Source organism: Mustela lutreola, chromosome 12 (assembly GCF_030435805.1).
Source record: "Mustela lutreola isolate mMusLut2 chromosome 12, mMusLut2.pri, whole genome shotgun sequence".
In the NCBI taxonomy this organism is placed as follows: Eukaryota; Metazoa; Chordata; class Mammalia; order Carnivora; family Mustelidae; genus Mustela; species Mustela lutreola.
The window spans coordinates 30,211,848-30,221,675 of record NC_081301.1 but is presented as its reverse complement, the minus strand read 5'-3'; the positions used below and the strand labels follow the sequence as shown (position 1 = coordinate 30,221,675).

Here is a 9,828-nt window from a genome sequence, read left to right as displayed (position 1 = left end):
TCTCATTAAACTTCTAGGGCTGTACAAGTCAGTTTTAGGCTAAAAATAGTATTGTTGCTATTGCTGCCACAATTCATGTGGAAAAAAACATATTAAGAGTCTAGCTTAATATGTTTTTAAAAAAGTCAACTTTTTTACAGGAAAGGAAAAAATAATTTCCTGAAAAATAATTTTTTTGAATTCTTAAGAAAGCATGAAAGCCACACTGACAAGGAGTTCCTAAACTGGCAATGGATTAAGATTTCCTGCACCAATTTAATGGTTTTTATTATTTTCCTATAGGCAGTACAGAAGGCAGGATTCTTCAGTTTCTTTCTAACAAACGCATTGCTGGGGACAGAGGTGAAGAGCAGAAAATGAAGAATTAGACTCGTGGTTGGGAAATGACAACTAGTGGGCCAAATCCAGCACACGACCTGTTTTTGTAAAAGAGAAAGAAATTGGAACACAGCCATTCTCTTACTTTTATGCATTGTCTGTGGCGACAGAGTTGAGTAGCTGTGACAGAGACCGCATGGTCCACAAAGCCTAAAATAGATGCTATTATGAAATAGCTTGTTGATCTTTACAAAATCAGCTTGTTGATCCCAGAGCTAGACTCTTAATAAGTGGTGACTGAGTAATTTAAAAGTAATTTTAAAGATGAGAAAAATGAGAACATTAATATTATTGAGAGCAAAGGGTTCCATGTTGGCAGCACAGGACAGACTGAAGAAGAGAAATAGATGGGCTCTGGCAGACTAGCCTTTCCTGGATTCTGTAGAGTCAGCAGACAGAAGATCCTAGCCATGGAATGTTTACAACATGTGACGTACGAGGCAGGCAGAATCATGATTCTCACAATTCCTGGTGATGTCTCCAAGAAAAGGTAAGAATAGCACCAGAGGTGAAACCAAACAGTAGGGGAGTCAATGATAGGTGTCTGGGTCTCACTTGTGGGGTTGTGGAGCGCTAGGTGGGATTTCCAGCAACAAATATGCATGGATCCTGGGGGCTGGGCCATAGGAGGTAGTCACCTAGAATACAAATCATGGTATGTGGGGGAACCCAGGAATCAGAGCAGATGCAATAGCAACCAGCATTTAGTTTCGTGTGAGTGAGACGAGTCCATAAATAAGAAAAGATTCTTGAAAATCTCTATCAGTCAGGGTCCCAGGAAGAAACACAGGGCACCCTCAAATGAAGATAACCTGAAAAGGGCACCAGGGCTGGTCTGTGTGACTGATAGAATGTGGCAGAAGTGATGGCATGTTACTTCTGAGACTAGTTTACAAAGGACTGCAGCTTCTGTCTTGGGATCTCTCCTTCTCCCTCTCTGTGATCATTCTCAAGAAACTCTTTTACTGTGTGCATGAATGAAAGAGGAGACATAATCTTGACACCAATCACCTGGTCCTTCCATTCTCCCGCCCTGGCCTCAGGGTGGTTGTGATTGGAGCTGAGACCTTTTATAGTTTAATCTACCTCTCCCTCCTATTCCCCATCCCCAAATTCCTATCCATGAATGCAACACAGTTGCATTATCACCCAACACAGTAATAATAGAAGTGTTGTAAGTGAAATTGTGGGGGTGGTCCTTTTCACTTTTTGGATGATTTCTTTTGAAGAGAAAAGAAGTTCTAACCATTATTGCCTTAACTATTCATCCTACTTATGGGGAAGTTAAATAAATTAGAACATTATTCTGGCTGGATTAGGAAACTGCCCTTTGAATAATACTGTACTTGGAGCCAAAGTGCATTCTCTTTCTGAACCAGAAACATTAGAATGGGCTTGATTTATGTTTTCAAAGGGGTAAAAGGTATCTGCAGAACCCTGTTTTGCCTTTCTCAGTCAATGTCCAGTTTTAGATAATTACATACACAAAACCTTAAAAAACAGTGCCTAGTGTCATGATAGAGTACCAAGTGTCATGATATTTGGGAGACTTTTTCAAAGTGAACATGTCACCAGGGGAAATTTATTTTTGGCTATGTATTTATTCATTCAGTCTTTAAACATTTACTGAACATATAGCACTTGCTAATTTTCATGAGGTACCAGGACCATAAAAAAGAAATAAACCTCTGCCCTTGAATGGCTCACAACCAGCCTAAGTGGGGTTAAGTCAGAAGTAAAAAGAGGGTTTACTGTGTTGGGAAGATTATGGAGATATTTTTATAATTGTTTTTTAACCTTAAACATATACAACTTTCATTTGTTAATTATACACCAATAAAGCTAAAAATTTTTTTTCTTTCTTTTTTTTTTTTTGCATATGGTTGTCACACACTGTTATATTAGTTTCAGGTGTACCATATATATATAATGGAATATTTCTCAGTCATGAAAAATAATGAGTGCTTGCCCTTTGTGATGACATGGATTGTCCTAGAGGGTATTATGCTAAGTGAAATAAGTAAGATAGATAAAGACAAATACCATATGATTCATTTGTATGTAGAATCTAAAAGGTAAAGCAAATGAATAAACAAACAAAAAGCAGAAATAAATGCATAAATACAGAGAACAAACGGATGATTGCCAGAAGGACTAGAGTAGGGGGTAGGCAAAATGGGTGGAGGGGAGTGGGAGATACAGGCTTCCAGTTATGGAATGAACAAGTCACGGGAATAAAAGGTTTAGCCTAGGGAATATAATCAATGGTTACATAACAGTGTTGTATGGTGACAGACAGTAGCTATACTTGTGGTGAGCAGAGCATAATGTATAAACTTGTTGAGTCCCTAAGTTTGTAACGGTTTTTAGCATTCATAGGAATGTTTTTATCCTTTATAATAATAAATTGCTAGTTTAGGGGCACCTGGGTGGCTCAGTGGGTTAAGCCTCTGCCTTCGGCTGGGGTCATGATCTCAGGGTCCTGGGATCGAGCCCCGCATCTGGCTCTCTGCTCTGCAAGGAGCCTGCTTTCCCCTCTCTCTTTTCCTGCCTTTGCCTACTTGTGCTCTGTCATATAAATAAATAAAATCTAAAAAAATTTAAATAAATTGCTAGTTTAGCCCTTACCTGAAAAATTCTTGGCATTTTTACCAAACAAGAAAAGATGGTCATATATATGAAATGTCTACAAGAAGAAAACATTATAAATCTATTTGTCTCATTAGGGTGGTATTTGAAAATAATAAAAATTATAGGTAGAACATTCAAATGGAAATAGTGTGTTTCGTAATTATTATAAAATATTAGAGAATTTATGCATATACTGCATCACCACAGAGTTGTTATATTATTTCAGCAATATATAACCTAATGGAATTGCTTTCATATAATTTTTTAAGAACTGAGACATCACTATAACGTCTCTAACTTTGGAGAGTTTTATGTTCAAACATTGTATCTACTAATGGTTTTTATTGATTCTAAAATTTTTTTGTATTGAAACTATGCTTTGAACAGCTAGTTCTATTTAAAATTTAATAACTAGGTCTTCTTAAAAAATATAAATTCCTATACAGTTGGGCGACAATACTGGGTTTTGCTGATATACAAGGTGAGGCAATTAGATGTGTTTATTTGTGGGTGGAGAGAGGTGCAAAGTTTAGGGATTGTCCACTAGGTAAGGGGATGAATTCTAAGTCTGAAATCTGAATTTAAGGAACATTGAAAATACCTGAATACATGAGCCCCTGGAAATCTTAGCATTAATTTCTCTCAAAACCATCTGCAGATGTGTGCATATTAATTGGCTTCGGGCATTCTGTTACCTAGGAGGAGTAACACATTAGATTGCTAAAATTAGAAGGAAGGCAAAAAAAAAAAAAAAGTGAAAATGCAAAGCTTGATGAGCCAATGTAGGTGGGGTGTTGCAACAAGAGACCCTGACTGCTAAGTGGGAAGGGTCCTTAATCTCTGAGAGATGGGAGTGCCAAAAAGTGCTTGAGGCTTTTACTGAAAAACAATGCTACCCCACGCTTAAGTCTAGTTCAGAGTGTGGAGGGGTGAGGCTTGGGGTTAGTCCCCATTCACACCATTCACACCATCCACACATTTTTTACAGCGTGCTTTTCATTTCATGGATTTGAATACATCAGTGATGTGTGAGGGGGCGATGGAGGAAGCCAGAAGGAAAATTGGAAGGCAGTTGGCTTTCATCTGTTTTATTTGTTTAAGCTTAGGGGAAAAAATATTCTCAGCCTTTTTAAAAAAAAAAAAAAAAAAGAAATCACAAGAATGAAAATGTTAAAACCACAATAATAAAAGAGCTGTAAGTTACAGAGAGCTCATTGTACACTCAGCACTATTAAGTGTTTTATGTGCGTCATCTCATTTAATGTCTCCTGTACTTCCCCTTCTTTCCTCAAACAGTAAAAAGCTCTTCCAGAACTTCTAGTTGAGCCTCTCCTAGCTGCCCCATAAAAGGATTCCATTTTATTTGCAATCCAAATTTGTAAAGTCTCCTTCACCCTTGACCTTGTTGGAGCTTTGAGATTGTGAACAGGGTATCCCTGAGCAGCAAAGGGAGTAGTATCCCTTGCCTCCTTATCCAAGGCCAGCCTCAGACAAAACAGTGTGTGTTTCTTGGCCAGGCAGTCCTGGACACTTATCATTGTAGAAAATATTGTCTCAGAACCATCCCTATTGATAGAACTGCCACATTGAGACCTGCAACTACCCCAGCCCTGCCTGTAGGCTCCAGGTCCTACCTACTTACTGGATTCAGAGCCCTCACTCACCTGGTGCTTATGTGTACAGTGCCAGGGCAGGGAGAATGGCTTTCCTGCCTCAGGGCCCTGCCAGTGCTAACATCCTGGAATTCAAGTGAATGCTATTCATTGCTCTGGGGGAATCATCTATCTTAGATGTCTTCCAAGAAGCCTGGTGCTAAGGGGAAGACCTGAGAAAAGAGGCATAGAAGGAAGGGGCCCCAAATATTGTGAGTGGTGCATTATAAAGACTTTGCTGCTTCTTGGGAGAACCTGATCTCCTCCCCCTCCCTGGTGGATAGAGACTCAGACACACTTTAGCAAAGAGATGCTGCAGTTCTATTCCCCTGAAAGAGCTACTGAGAGAATGAACCAGCCACTAGCAGTGCACTTTTGCTTTTAAAGAACTTTCTCTTTAAAGTTCCCACCCTTCCTTCCTTCCTTCCTGTCTTTTCTCCTAAACTTTGCTTTTGTTGGTGGTATCTTGACATGCTGTTTTCTCTCCTCCGGGTGTGCTCTAGGGTTAGGTCTAATTGTCCTGCTGTTCTAGTGTCACTTGGCATTATTATGGGGAAGATGAATGGGATAGGGGTCAGAGTTCAGCAAGTAGGCATCTGCTCGCTTGCACTGCATAGAAATGCTCAGAGGTGATCTTTAATGAAAGCTTGGAAAAGATGTGCACAGAGTAGACTGTCTTCTGTCTCTCCAGAGCTGGGATGATCAAAAGGCAGTCCTTCTCTGGAGGGACCAAAAACGAATAAACAGAACATAATAATATATTTACAAGGAGTTCCCGGCTTGGGATGTCTTTTCTTCTGTTGGAGAGGAAATGGAGGGGGAAACAGGGTGAAACAGAAAGGAGGTTGCAGATAGAAGCTCTTCAATGGGTCCTAACCACTGGCTTGTTTTGCTCTTAGAACAATCTCACCAAAGAGTTTCCACTCCACTGGTGAAGCCTCTCAGCTAGCCTCTCCCGCGGCCTCAGGTTACTGTGTCATCGCCAATGCGGGCTCAGGTTCTCCCACTGGACTCTCTTCGTCTTGACAGTTCTTCCACTCTACCAAGCAGCCAGGATCCCCACTCAGGAAGAACTGCTTTGGCACTGTAGGCAAGGGGGACAATGGATCTATTGTTCTTTTGGCCTTCTTGAATAGGGCAAATGTCTCCCCCATCTAACCTTGTCATCAAAAGAGGCTGAATATGGAGCCCTAGGAGACTCCTCTTCCTTCTACTCCTGCTTTGTTCTTTGAAAGAGGGGTTCTGTGTACCTTCCCCGCCCTCGCCCCATCAAACCTGTTTTGGGACTCAAATAGACAGTTGCCTTTTTCAGCTCTTCACAGAGTGGAAGTTGAGAGGGGAAGAAAGAGGCACAGACCAGGAAACTCATTTCAGTTTAAGTACGACCTGCTGCCTGTGATTCCTTCCGGACCGGGGGAGACCACCACGGTCCCCCGCAGCACAGAGGCAAGAGATCGCGGCCAGGAATCCCGGCGCAAGCGCTACAAATACACCCAGAGGAGAACTCGGCGTTACCCAGACTCGCAGCTGAAGCGGTCTCCTAGCATGGGTCGGGATCCCATCACCCGCTTCCCGCACCGCAGGCGCAGGGAGTCCCCGCGCAGGACGCACCTTTGCGGGTGGGTCTCCCTGCTGCCTTCCGGGAACCCGGCCGAACCCCTTGCTACTGGGTGGGCGCAGTCTTGCCAGCCTCAACCCGCAGCTCGCCCTCCTCCCTCTGCCAGCGCTCCGGAGTGAGCGCTCGGTGTCCCTCTCTGAGCATGCGCAGCCTGGCGCTCTCCCCGCCTCCCCCCCCCCCCCGCTCCCCCCTCCCCGCTAGCCTTTTGCTCCTTCCTTTCATTAAACAAACAGGAGATCCTGAAACCTGGACCCTGTGCTAGCGGCAGCGCGAAGAGGAGGCGGAGGAGCAGCCAGAGCGCGGGATGTGCGCCGACAGGGATCTGTGATCCCGCGCCTCCCCCCGCACCCGCCCCACGCGCGCGCGCGCACACACACTCACACACACCCGCACTCACATATACACACACTCGCACAAACACACTCTCGTACACGCCCGCGCCGCGCGCTCGCCGGCTCGCTCTCCCACGCAGGCGGAATGCAGCAGAGCCTGGGGAGCGTGTCTCCGGCCGCCGCGTGAATGCACCTCGCCCCCGGCAGCCCGACGACCCAGTAGGGCGCGCGGGAGGACGCTCCGCCACCAGAGGTGAGTGGGGCTCCCGCAACCGCGGGCGGCTCCGGGACACCCGGGCAGCTGGAGGGGTGGGCAGGCTCCCGGCCGGACGCGGCGGAGCAGGTGGCCCAAACCCAGCTTGCGGGTTTCCAGGTGCAGATGAAGGCGGCGCCCGGGCGATGCAGGGGGAGAGGGCGATCCCAGGGAGGGTCGCCTCCTGCGAGGTGTCAGATGGACCCAGCAGAAAGCTACACCCTCCCTGCTCGTAAACTTTCCTCCCCTGTCATTTGGGAAACGTGGAGACAAAGGGGGCGTGGAGGCTCCCTCCGTCCGGTTCCACCCTCCTGGCTGCATTCGGGGCTGCGACGGGAGCCGGCGTGCGGGCGGGGGCGCCCTGCAGGTAGCTGGTGCCAAGTCCTCCCGCCCGGGCAGGGGTTTGGGATTCTCACCCGGGCTGAAAGCGTCGCCTTTGATTTCCCCTCAGGCGTGGGCACCTGTCATCCCGCCCCAACTGCACACCCTAGGCCCGTCGTAGTGTGTGTGTGTGTGTGTGTGTGTGTGTGTGTGTCTGTGTGTGTCTGGGGGGTGTCACCTGGAGAATTGGAAGGGCAGCTTTTGGCTTTCTCATTCAGCGCTAGTGCCTGAGGCGTCGGGGTGAGGCTCGGGTCAGTGCGGGGATGAATGATGAGTTACTGAAAGGCTTCCCATAATCACCTCCTGGAAACGTTGGGCGCCGGCATCTCTCCTCCCCCGAGAAGGTGCTGTCTTCCCGCACACCAAGGCGGCAGCACTGGGAGCTGGGTTGGGGCTGCTGTGGCGGCGGCTGCAGCTGGGAGAAGCTGGGGCTTTATTTTTGCCCTGGGGTTTTATGACACACACAGGTGGAATATGTGGAGGATTCTGGGTTATTTTTCTTTGTGGGGATATTGTTTTCCCTTTTAACCTCTTTCGCGGGAGGGACTCTTTGCATCTAGGTATCTAGGTGGTGGGCAGGCACCGTTCTGAATATCTCCTAGGTCCCAGGGAAGAGGTCCCCAGGAAAGGATTTCCTAAAATGCCAGCCCCATTGGGGCGGGGCCTCAGAGTGCGGAGCGCCTCCCGGCACCTGGGAATCGCCTCGAATCTAATGGCTCTTTGAAACAGCAGAGACTGAGTCAACGTTTGAGGAGTCCAGGACTGGGACAAAGGGCACAGACAGTGGCCATTTAGGATAGGAGTGACTAGAAGCTGATTAGGCAGAAGGAGGTTCAGTGTGAGGCAAAGTACCCTGCAGGTTTCACTGAATTCATATACCCCTTCTACTTCTGTGGGTGGTGGCTTTTATTCGTGGATGGGACTCTAATATGGAGATTTCTGGAATGTCACATCTGGGGTAGAAAAGACTTGATTGTTCAAGTCTTTAATACAGTTACAAATTAGTTCTTTAACTCTAGAGAGTGCCATGTGCCAAAGTTTCTCCATCTTGACCGTTTTGTTCTCTGGGATGTGCAGACAGGTATATCTTTGGCTTTTCTGCATCTCAGGACCTTGGAAGAGGGGAGTGTGGGGAACCTGGAAACCAAGCTGATGCTGACGGAAGAAAACACTAGAAGCTCAGATCCAGAACTTGTGGCTATGGGTTGTCAGAGCGTTTCCTTCATTTTAAGATGATAGGTAGAGAACCTCTCTTTGCTGCTCTGGGGACCTTTTTTAATTTTAATTTTTAACATTTTGTAACCTCTTTGAGGCGGGAAAGAGCATAATATACGTGAAGCTAATTGAGAAAGGTCACAGATAAAGGAGACTTTGACTCCCAAGTCAACATAGCCAAAGGTGAAAAAGTTTTTGAGAAAGAAAAAAAAAAAAAAAAAGAAGGGGAGGAGGACTGGGAAAGGAATGCGTATTATTAAAACAGCTTCATTTATATGATTTTTAAAAGTTTTTATTCAAATTCCAGTTAGTTAACACACAGCATAATATTAGTTTTGGATGTACAATATAGTACACTCCATAATACAGTTTTTATTCTTTTTAAAAGCATCTAGTAAGATAGAAATCTGAAAGGTTTTTTTCTTTTTTAAAAAAACTAGTGAAGACCTTTCCACATATATTTTCAAGTTGTTATTGGTATGAGGGGGCTTAAATATAATTATCAGCGTTTGTCCTTTTTATTTCATGGTGAAATTCTCATTTGTTTTGCAAAACTTAACAAGGAAAGATTAAATTTTATTTTATTTTAGTTTTTTGCTTTTTAGTAGAACTCCGTTTTCTCTCTTTATGACATATTTCCTCTTCCTACATTTGCATTATGTTCAGAGTCTATTTACAAGTATTTATCCCACAGTTAGCATGAAAGTCATATAAAAATAGGTAACATAGTTCTGGGCCTCAAAGATTTTTTTTTTAAAGATTTTATTTATTTATTTGACAGAGAGAAATTACAAGTACACTGAGAGGCAGGCAGAGAGAGAGAGAAGGAAGCAGGCTCCCTGCTGAGCAGAGAGCCCGATGCGGGACTCAATTCCAGGACCCTGAGATCATGACCTGAGCCGAAGGGAGCAGATTAACCCACTGAGCCACCCAGGCGCCCTGGGCCTCAAAGATTTTATGATCTAGTTGTAGATACAAGATTAACACACAGGAAATAATTAGAGAGTAGGATAGCTCTGTACTGCACAGTGAGTTTATAACATGTATTCTATATACTCCAACGTCTTTCTTGGCTTTTCTCAACATTCAGAAAACACACATCAGCACTTGTTATGTGTTGGAGGCTGGGGGAGAACAACAACAACAAAAAACCCACAAGGAAGTGGCTTTCAAGGTGGGGGAAATGGGTATTTACCTAACTATGGTGCAGTCTGTTTAACTGTTATAATTATAGGTTAAATCAAAGGTCAGTAGTACAAACATGGTTTGTGTGTTTTTCTTCCCCTGGGGCTTTGAGATACTCTTGAAAAATGAATAGTCTTTTACCAGGTAGGGAAGGATAGAAAGGACAGTTCAAGCAGAGGAAAT

General features: G+C 44.7%; 1 protein-coding gene across 1 annotated transcript in view; it reads left to right on the top strand.

Annotated features, from left to right (window-relative positions):
• Positions 1 to 6,498: 6,498 nt before the first annotated feature.
• PLPPR1 (phospholipid phosphatase related 1) overlaps positions 6,499 to 9,828 on the top strand; it is a 263,868-nt gene continuing 260,538 nt past the window's right edge. The window contains exon 1 of the mRNA XM_059142738.1: positions 6,499 to 6,864. The gene's annotated coding sequence lies outside the window, so the exon portion shown is untranslated. The remainder of the gene's footprint in view (positions 6,865 to 9,828) is intronic.